Here is a 10,938-nt window from a genome sequence, read left to right as displayed (position 1 = left end):
TAAAGTTCCTTGTCATTTGATGCATTTTAAAAGTATAACATGAAAAATCACACAAATTACTGAACCAATAATCATATAGTGCCGCGTAGCGGCAACAATGCACAAATCGGGTCACAACCTTTTGCACAGGTGCTCCTATGTTTTAGCTGCGGCGCGGCGGCGCTGTACTGCTAAAAAAACATTGGGAACAAGGATGATCCTAACTGTTGAATGGGAAATGCTATTCCCCATGGGCGAATAGGTCTTTTTGATCGCCGGTGCGGATGGGAGTAATATTGAATGTCACGTGAAGTAAGTTCAACCAATCAAATGACAAGGATCTGTATGTCAGTTATATAACAACAATTGTTTCTAAGAGCTGAGCTCTGGAAAATGTAAAACAACATTATACGTAATGTATTGACCTCACTGATAATGTCAGGATACCTTTTAGCATTATATTGGACAATAACCCTTTATGCACTGGACACCTTTGGTAATTGTCAAAGACCAGTATTCTCACTTGGTGTATCCCAACATAATAATGCATAAAATAACAGATCTATGAAAATTTGGGACCCAATTGGTCCTAGAAGTTGTCAGAGAATAATGAAAGAAAAAACACACTTGTTGCACAAGTTTGTGTGCTTTCAGACGCTTAAAAAATATTAAAAGACATCAGGCCTGAAGTCTTTTAATATTTGGATTAGAAATTACGTCTTTCTCAAAAACTATGTTACTTCAGAGGGAGCCGTTTCTCACAACGTATTATACTATCAACAGCTCTCCATTGCTTGTTATGAAGTAAGTTCTATGCTAACAACTATTTTAAGTTACTACGAATAGTGTCCAGAGTCTTTAAGAGACTGTTCAGTTCTGTGTAGTCGTCACTATACACCCAGATGTGGGTAATATTATTGACTTATGATGGTCATATAAAAACAGAAAGTTTGTTCGAAAACACTCTTTTTGTTTCATTTTTATAAATGTAGAAGTATTAGGCAGTGTAGACATGGGAAACGATGGGAAAACTGTAGTGTGAAAGTCCACATAGTGTTTCAAGTCCACAAAGTGTTTTAAGTCCTAACATAATGTGGACCTCGTTCACTCTCCGGTCCACACTTTGTATGTAGTGCTTAAAACACTCATCCTCACTCAATACGCCACTGTTTTTTTAATGGAATGTCAATTGAGTTTAGCCTTTATTTTTTACTCGGATGGAAGTATTGTGTTGCTCTGACAAAGTTCATATAAATTTGGAGATAAATGTGTATAATTTCTAAGCATTTGGCGGATCAGTCAACTTCCTGAACAAAACACTTTCACTTTGTGACTAGAACGATAGTGAAAGGTCATGGGTTTGCTCTTATCAAAAACTGATAAATTAATTATACTCATAGTGAAACATTATTTTTTCAGCGAATAGGCTCAAAAGTGATGATAAATCATAATTTTACGCCAGCCATTTTGAAATTGTGGTCAAAGTTATTGAAAAAACACAATTCAGTTAAATATAGTTTGGTGCTTTTTATATGGAATGTTAATTTTGAACTATTCTGACAGTGACATCAAGTTTATGATAAAAATGTTTGTTTCTACTTTTAGAGACTTTTATCTAATTGGACAGCAACTGTTTTTGTTGCCAAATGGTAAAAAAAAAAACAGTTTTAAAGGTGAAATAACATTTTTCATTACACCAGGTTGAAATCAAACAGTAAATGTGGCGTTTTTATTCATGATTTTTTTAATAAATTCTAATTATGAAGACTCTTCTTTGGACAGGGCAAGAATTAAAATAATGTAAGCCCCTGTTTGGCTGTTTGTTTTGAGTATGCCATGACAGTAAAAGCCTCCCACTATTTTTGCAGAAGTTTTAACCAAAATAAATTTGAATTCAGTGATAAATCTGAGCCCATTTTCATGACAGTACGTACCTAAGATTTCTCTGCGTTTACATCATCCTGTAAAGAGTGTTGTAGAAAATGCCAGACATTCAACATAATACTGCTAAGTGCACATTTGTTGTGCTAGAGTAAAGCATAATTTCTGGGATGGGCTTAGCGTGAAATTCTGCGCTTACAGTCGCCATTTTCCGCCATTACTACCATGTTTCTACTCTAGCCATGTAAGCAAAGAATGCTTGTAATATGAAGTATGCAGTTGCAAAGGAAAAAATCTTTGCTAAACTGTGATATGCAGGCGTGCAACAGCTGATTTCCTCTTTTCCTTTTCAAACAGTGACATAGAAAACTGAAAAACACTGTACAAAAGTTAAGTGTGATCACCCATTTCCCCTTTTTTTTGCAATTAGAAGGTTGCATGTTTGGAAATATGCTTGGATAAGTTTCTACTAATGAAAGCACCACTGTCGTTCTTCATGCAGAGCCATCAAATTTGGCACAGATTTGTTCGTAACAATCCCAAAATGTTTCTGATCAATAATTGATCTATTTTTAGTGCATTTTTCCAACCCTTAAAAAATGCAATTATGACATATTGTCAACAAGTAACATGCTGCAGTTTATGTGTTGTATAACCGAGTACTAACAAATATACAGAAATTTGCTCAGAGAGCGTACACATTAGGGAGCCAGTTGTCATGACAACATTACTCTGCTTTAATACCCTGTTACAGAGTGTAGTTGAGCGTCTGAAATAAAAAGCTAATTTCAACTGAAGTTATCTTTCCGCGATAGAGAATAAAAAATAAAAAAAATACAATAATCGGAATGTGAATAAAGGGGTTGTGACGAGTTTTTACACTGCGGTTTAAAACCGGCAGGGCCAGAGCAATCTTCATATCTTCAATGTTGTACTAACTGTGAACAATATCATGCGATTGTAACTTTCACCCAGAGTGCCCCATCACCAGTTTTCTCACCCACTAGAGTTATTTTTTAATAATGTTGTCGAGCAATGGTGTTAAGTGACTCAAAACTTAACATGGTTCTGGCAATCAATTAGTTCATTGACTGATGGCTCAGAGATAGTTGTTGTATCAAGAACCGGGGCCCAATTTCACGGAGCTGCTCAAGAAGAAGATATTGTTTAAATATTTTCTGCTGAGCAAAAATAAGCAGGATACCAGTTACAAATGGTACATGGCCCAATTTCATAAAGCCTGTAAGCACCAAAAACTTGCTTAGCAAAAACAGGTAACCAGCCAACATTCCATATTGTGTACACTGTTGAGACTGGTGCCCCACTCATTTTGTGCTTGGCAGAGAATATTGTCAAGTAGTATTTTCTGCTTAACAGCTTTATTAAATTGGGCCATGGTGGTTTGGCTGGTAACCTTATTTTGGTAAGCATCTAATGTTGATGTGCCGAGCTACTATTTGTGCTAAAGCAGCTCAATTAAATTGGGCCATGCTGAGGTTTTGTAAGGCTGTAATTAAGGCGTCGAGTGTATTAGTTAAGACACCTAGGTGCGATAATTGTAACCTACAAATATCCTGATGGTTGTTGGCCTGTGAGTTAATGCGAACTGTTTCAACCTTTTTAAGGCAGTGGACACTATTGGTAATTACTCAAAATAATTATTAGCATAAAACCTTTCTTGGTGACGAGTAATGGGGAGAGGTTGATGGTATAAAACATTGTGAGAAATGGCTCCCTCTGAAGTGCCTTAGTTTTCGAGGAAGAAGTAATTTTCCACGAATTTGATTTTGTGACCTCAGATTTAGAACTTGAGGTCTCGAAATCAACCATCTAAACGCACACAACTTCGTGTGACAAGGGTGTTTTTTTCTTTCATTATTTTCTCGCAAGTTCGATGACCGATTGAGCTCAAATTTTCATAGGTTTGTTATTTTACGCACATGTTGAGATATACCATCTGTGAAGGCTAGTCTTTGACAATTACTACCCACTAGTGTCCACTGCCTTTAAAATGTAATACATGTACATGTAATACATATAGATGTATAATTTGCATCGGGGATAAAGAATAATCATTTTGGTTTTTACCCATATACACCGATGTTTGGTTGCACTGTATACTCAGTACTTACCCACTTCTGTGAAAATATCACAGGCATATTGCTCGGGTGGGATTCGAACCCATGACCTTTGCAATGAGCCATTTGCGAGATAGATTGTAATAATGTCTGGTACAATGACTCGCTTAGTTACGATGCACCGCTTACATTTGAATTTCTCAGACTATCGAGCTATTGCGTAGTTATGTAAGAGACAGTGAACACCCAAACTTTACATAAATTTTGACATTGCATGTTTCGAGTTCTGTACTAACCATATTTTTTAAGAATTTGTACCCAAATAATTCCTTGTTTGAATTAAAATGTTGTTAAACTTTCATATCAATTGAAAGCATCTTTCATATTGTTGTTAAAAATTCCAAGTTAAAAATCTAGTTATAATTTTTGGTTGCCAAAGCATTATTAGTCTGTTTCATATTTCTACCTCGTTTATTGCAAGCTCACATGTATATTAAAAAACAAAAGGGTGTTGAAATTGTATGTGATATTAAAGACAGTGGACACTATTGGTAATTGTCACAGACCAGTCTTCTCACTTGCTGTATCTAAACATATGCATAAAAGAACAAACCTGCGCAAATTTGAGCTCAATTGGTCGTCGAAGTTGCGAGATAATAATGAAAGAAAAATAACCCTTGCCACACGAAGTTGTGTGCTTTCAGATGCTCGATTTCGAGACCTCAAATTCTAAACTTGAGGTCTCGAAATCAAATTCGTGGAAAATTACTTCTTTCTCAAACTATGTCACTTCAGAGGGAGCTGTTTCTCACAATGTTTTATACTATCAACCTCTCCCCATTACTCGTAATCAAGAAAGGTTTTATGACGATAACTATTTTGAGTAATTACCAATAGTGTCCACTGCCTTTAAAAACAAATTTGCCGGTAATCTGTTGCTCAGTACTGAATAGTTCCACGAGGAGTACTGTAATTTACTATTTTGTGTTCAGAGATGGATATTAAATAAATAAAAGCTTGTTCAAAGACATTACAGTTTCCGTTCACGTGATTAGTTCAGTCAAGTACAGATAAACGAGAACTGATGTGTGTAATTCTTCACAGTTCACACCTTCCCAATTCAATTTGGAATGATTTAAGTGGATGAAAACCTACCCCTAAAGCCAATAAATACTATGAGTTACTTGTTTGGATCGAACCCTGACATCATCTTTCAACCATTTTGAGCTACCTTTTTTTTTTCACTCTCTCTCTCGCTGCCCCCTTTTGCCTTTATTTCTGAAGCCATTGCACATCTTGTGTGGCATTTTTAAGGGTCAGTGATGGAGGATATCCATAAAAGAGATCAACTAACAAATGGACGATTTGATAAATGGGTGTTTTATCATCTTCTTGCAAATAAAAAATGGCAAACCAAACAGTGGAGAAATAGAAGCAAAGGTGTTATGTAGACAGGCAGCTGGTAGTTTGCAAAAGAAAACACTTTGTAGGATTGTGGTTTGCTACGTAAGAGTCATAAACGTTTCCCAGAGTTCTTCAAAGTCATCTGTGTATGGACAGAGGCAAGTTTGACATTGATCTGTTTGGGTAGGTAGGGATCCTGAAAAACCCTACACAAATTGGTTGATTTTTAGATCATTGAGGCAGTAGGGATCATGCACATAGTCACAGATATTGCACATAGTTGACATGGTAAGATGGAACAACAACAAGTATTGATCTCAAGTAAAAAACATGATGTTTGAAAACTATTTTCTCGTTTTAAACTTTCACTACATACCGGTCTTAGCCAATAAAAAAAAGCTGTCCGAGGGGGACAAAACAAAAGACTCTTTTAAAATAACACCAAACAACAAATCAGCAGTACTTATTTTGTAAAGATAATCTTTAATAGAGAATGAATCAAATATAGAATTGTTACCATACAATTGACTACATCCATGACCTGCCCCAACAAAAAGAGAGAGAGAGAGAGATAGAGGAGGAACCCCCCCCCCTCACGAAATAAACAACGTAATTATTATCCGATTTCTGCATTAGACCAGAGGAAAAGAGCTACCCTTTTGTTTGGTCCACGACTTTTCAGTTGCATTTGACAGATATTTTTTACTGAATTTTAAAAAAAAGAGGAAAAGATTGTCATGTCCAAATGTCTCCCTCAAAAGGAGATGGTTGAAAAATTTGATGAAAGTTTTGTTTTGTGTTACAGCATTACTACATTGCATTTTTGACTTCTCACTCATTTTGTAGGCACAGGTTACGCTTTACAGTTCATACAATACACAGCTACTAGAGGTGAAAAGAAAAAAAAACACCCACAAAGATTTTATACACATGCCAAAAACTGACACCTTCAAAGTTGGACACTGTGGGCTTCTTGTTAAAAACAAAATCTTCTCAAGGAAATCCGGGAAAAAAAATTGTACCAACAACAAAAAATAAAGTGAAGAGCATTTAAGCTTTGCATTTTAGGGTTAAAACCATTCTGAAGTTGCCAGCAACTCTGAGTGCATGGGATGGCAAAAAAGTTGAGAACATTTTAGGTTGGCCTCTAATGACCACAAACAGTTGGGGGGTGGGGGGAGGGGAAAAAGTGCCAATGATCAGGACAACAAGTTGCAAAAGGTTGAAACTTGACCCTTACCGCTACTCAGTACAAAAGTAAACTCTAAAATACACCATAGATATTTCCACTTGTGGCTAATATATATTCATCATTCAGAAGCCATATTGGTCTCATTCCATGTGCATTATAGTTAATAGGCTCTTACAAATGAAGAGACCAGACTACTGTTCGTCAAGCCTCACTATGGTAACATGTGTTTTAATGGGAGATGGCTGCAACACAATGAAAGTCAATAGCTCATGTTGGTCTGGAACCCTAACTCTTAACATCCCTCTCTTACAATATAAACAACATCCGAATTGGAGGCTTGGTTATGGCTATGATTGTTGCTAAGGATGTGCTATACATCAATACATGATGATGCAGTGACCTAGCCAGAGCCGAAGCCCCCAAGTTGGACACTGCCTTAGTTAGGTAAAAGGGGAGTAACACTGTAAAGAAAGGTTTTAAATTTTGGAATGTCGAATGCACATTTGTTCCCACTTTGTAATATTTGGTTCATACTGACTGAAAGATCTGTCCACTGCCAAAATTACTCTCTTTGTTTGCATTTTTACTTGCACCAACTATTTAAAAAAACAAGACAAAGCAACTTCCGAATATCAGGTAGTTTGCACCACAATTGATCCTAGCTTCTTTGAGAAAGGCAATTATTTGACCAAAGGGCAACTTGATTGAATGGTCGGACAGTTTACCATAGAGGTTTAACATAGTTTTTACAAATGTTTAATTCATTCTGCCCAAAGAATTAAAAGTCTTGAGATCTAACTAGATAAGCAACTACATGTATAACTGAATACAGTCAAAACAGAGGCTGTTTCAGATTTGGTAGCTGTAACAGCCAGAGCCTAGCAGCCACAGCCAAGACCGAGCAGCTATAGCCACACGGCCACAGCCTAGCAGCCACAGCCAAGGCCAAGCAGCTATAGCCACACGGCCACAGCCTAGAAGCCACAGCTATAGCCTAGCAGCCACAGCCCAACAGCCACAAACCAGCAGGCACATCCACAGCATAGCAGCCGCAGTCACAGCCACTAATTCAGAAACGGCCATAAAAACCAACCACAAAAAGACTTTCACATATCACATTCGAGTACACAGTTAAAAAACTGAAACCTAATATTGTTACCTCAGCTCCTAATAAATTCTACAAAAAAATTAAGGCGTTTTTTGGGGTGTTAAATACATCAATGCAACATTACTTTCATCTATAATAAAACTTCAAGCCCTGTTAAAGAGAGCCTGACTTTATCAGAGCAGGCTTCAGTTCATTCACCCTTATTGAAACAAACCAGCCAAAATCCAAGGGCGGGTCATAGCCCATGGTTGATGGACTTCTGTCTTACCCATCAGAAATATATAATTAAGAAATATCCCAAGGGAGCCAGTAAATACACTAACTACATGTATATATTTTAATAAACTCATTGATCCAAATTCATAAATCTGGCGGATATATAAACTCTAAACCTCACATAACTCTAGTATGGCAAAAAAACAAAAATAATGAAAACAAAAATAGACAACACAATTTGGTTTTTAAATAACTATTATACTGCACAAAAGAAAATTTCCAATATTAAGAGTTTAAAACCAAGGGAAAAATTCGCCCTCAAATCTGAAACTTGGGGGACTATACAACCACCCCCCCCCTCAGCTTTATGCCAAGACAATCTCTAGAATTTGCATAATACATACCAGTCAACTAGAATATTTGCCACTACATTTAAAACAAAAATATACACAGGGAAGGGGGTGGGGGAACAAACTGTACATTCTTTCTTGATGGTTCCAAACCATAGAGTTATATATAAGAACTAGAGGGCGCACGGGTGATACTTCTTGCACCAAGGCGACGGGACGGCAAGGAGACATATGAAACACACGTTGAAGTTTGTGTGTATTGAACGCTACGCGATGCTGTTTTGTTCAACTTACAAAATGGCTGCACAAACACACGCTGTGGGATGCCAGTTTTGTCAACTTAGAAAATGGCCGCCTGCGCGCATGCCGGAGCGTGTATATAGGCCAGTGCGCCCTCCAGTTCTTATATATAACTCTATGTGCCAAACCTACTTCCGATCATCAAAATTTGGTGTTATTAAAACAATTTCTAACACTCTGAGATAAAAGCGAAGCATTTCCCGAGTTGACTGCTTGCGTAGTTTCCTTTTTTTTGGTGACCGTGTCATTGTACATAAGTGAATTAGAAAAACCATAACGTTTCCATTAAACAACTGTTTATATGCAGCTAGATTGAGACAAATAAAACAAACAAAAACCCCAAACCAAAAAATTAATTGGGTCTCAGAACTTTCCAAGGTCACACAAGTATACGTTGAACTAATTGCCGTGTCGATGTACGACTAAGATACATCATTAATTTTAAATTTCTATGAAACCAGTGACTTAGGGTATACCTTTAGCATTAACAAGTTAAATGTTGCCTTTTTACTCTAATTTTCTTTTTTTGGGGGTAAAATTTCAGTAAGCGAATTAAACTCTTTCTAAGAGTGAAATGAAAGTAAAACATGACCTGCCTTAGCTTGACCTATGACTCAGTATCTCATTGCAGGATGAAATATCCCTTGTCACTTTTTTATTTATAGTTTGTAGAAGTTTCATTCAGTCATGGTGCTATATTGAATATAAACATCATGCTTTTCTCCCTACTCATAAAGTGGTATTTGAAGTTTTGTGATTTTAGACGTTCCAGAATCGAAGAAAGGTACTTTTCAGTTTCACTGGAAGTTGACTTAAAGGAATGTTACAGAATTGGTAAGAAACAAAAATCGTGATGATCACAGATTTACATAAAACTTACACGGTCTAATGATGATGATAGTAGAAAACATCCCTGAAATATTTCTGTCTGAAATTTCATATTTTATGAGAAATAAATAATCAAAGTTCGCGTTTGGAACTTATCGCTCAGTGAGCGTTTAATTCATTTTTGTTTTGGCATCGATGCACTGCAAAATTTGTAATCGTTTTTTTACTATTCTCTCGTGACACAGATGGCCGATCGATCTAAAACTTCTACAGGTTTGTCAGTTTATGTATATGGTGGATTACATAAAGTGCTTACACTGCCAGCAACTTTTTTGCCAGCAAAACCAATTCTGTAACGTTCCTTTAACATTTGATGCAACATCCCGACAGTTTTCTCTTTCTTTATTATAATTTGGCCACAAAGAAAGAAAATAAGGAAATTTCTGTTAGTAGAGACAAACCAGCAGAGGAATGTAACATAAATCAAGTATTGACCCAATTCACCCGACGTCATCATCAGAATAACCTTGGATGCGCCATACTGGTGGGCATTGTCAATGTGCGTTATTCAGTGAAGTGGACAGTCGCTGCGTGTGACGTTTTCATTCTTTTGGAATCAACCACGCAAATGTTACACTTGTTACGACCGACTGGTATTCTCAAAAGGCTAATGCCACTATCTATTTCTCCTTGTTCTTTTTGTTGCTTCGAATCATTAAAAAATATCCAGCATCATGTTAACTATGACGATCCTTATGCAAGGCTCGGATGTAGTCTCAATACAAACACCAGTGTATATTTCAAGGTATTCGTAATTTACAATCAAATAACTTCTAGACTCATGTTAACTATGACGATCCTTATGCAAGGCTCGGATGTAGTCTCAATACAAACACCAGTGTATATTTCAAGGTATTCGTAATTTACAATCAAACAACTTCTAGACTAAATAAACTCAATCCCTGGCTGAGAAAAAACGATTGGTGCGCGGGTTTCATATCCTGCTTACCAGGGCCCAATTTCATCAAGCTGTTAAGCACAATCATTAACACAGACAAATTTTGCTAAGCAAAAACAGGTTACCAGCCAAAAAGCCAAGTAGAGATTGATGAACCGCTTATTTTTGCTAAGCATATTAAATAGGCTTTTCTGCTTAACAGCTCGGGCCCTTGATATGATTTTGTCATCCTTTCGGCAAAGTGCAAGTTAAATGGGAGCCAACCAGTTTTACCAGTATTGTTTGCTTAGCGTTCAGCTAATTTTGTGGCTCCATTGTCGCTGGAGAATGAGACTAATTTAATCACTCTTCAATTGGAGATTTTAATTTAACTCATGATTCATTTTCATTTTGACCACAGCTGGTGATATCTGTTAAATGCAGTCTCATCATCATTTGGCAATCTGAATCAGGTGGCCCTGGCTATGGCTTTGACCTTTGGCTTCGTCGAGTACATTAGGTGCCAGACAGCCACAATCATGGCTACACATTTTTTTCATGCCCATTTTTATGAACAATATTTTGGGCCCTGGGGTCGATTTCACAAAGAGTTAGGACTAGTCTTAACTTAGGACTAGTCCTAGGAGATATACAAACTGCATGGA

The sequence above is a fragment of the Asterias rubens genome, chromosome 21 (assembly GCF_902459465.1).
Source record: "Asterias rubens chromosome 21, eAstRub1.3, whole genome shotgun sequence".
Taxonomy (NCBI): domain Eukaryota; kingdom Metazoa; phylum Echinodermata; class Asteroidea; order Forcipulatida; family Asteriidae; genus Asterias; species Asterias rubens.
The sequence above is the reverse complement of the archived record's forward strand: the minus strand, read 5'-3'. Positions refer to the sequence as shown.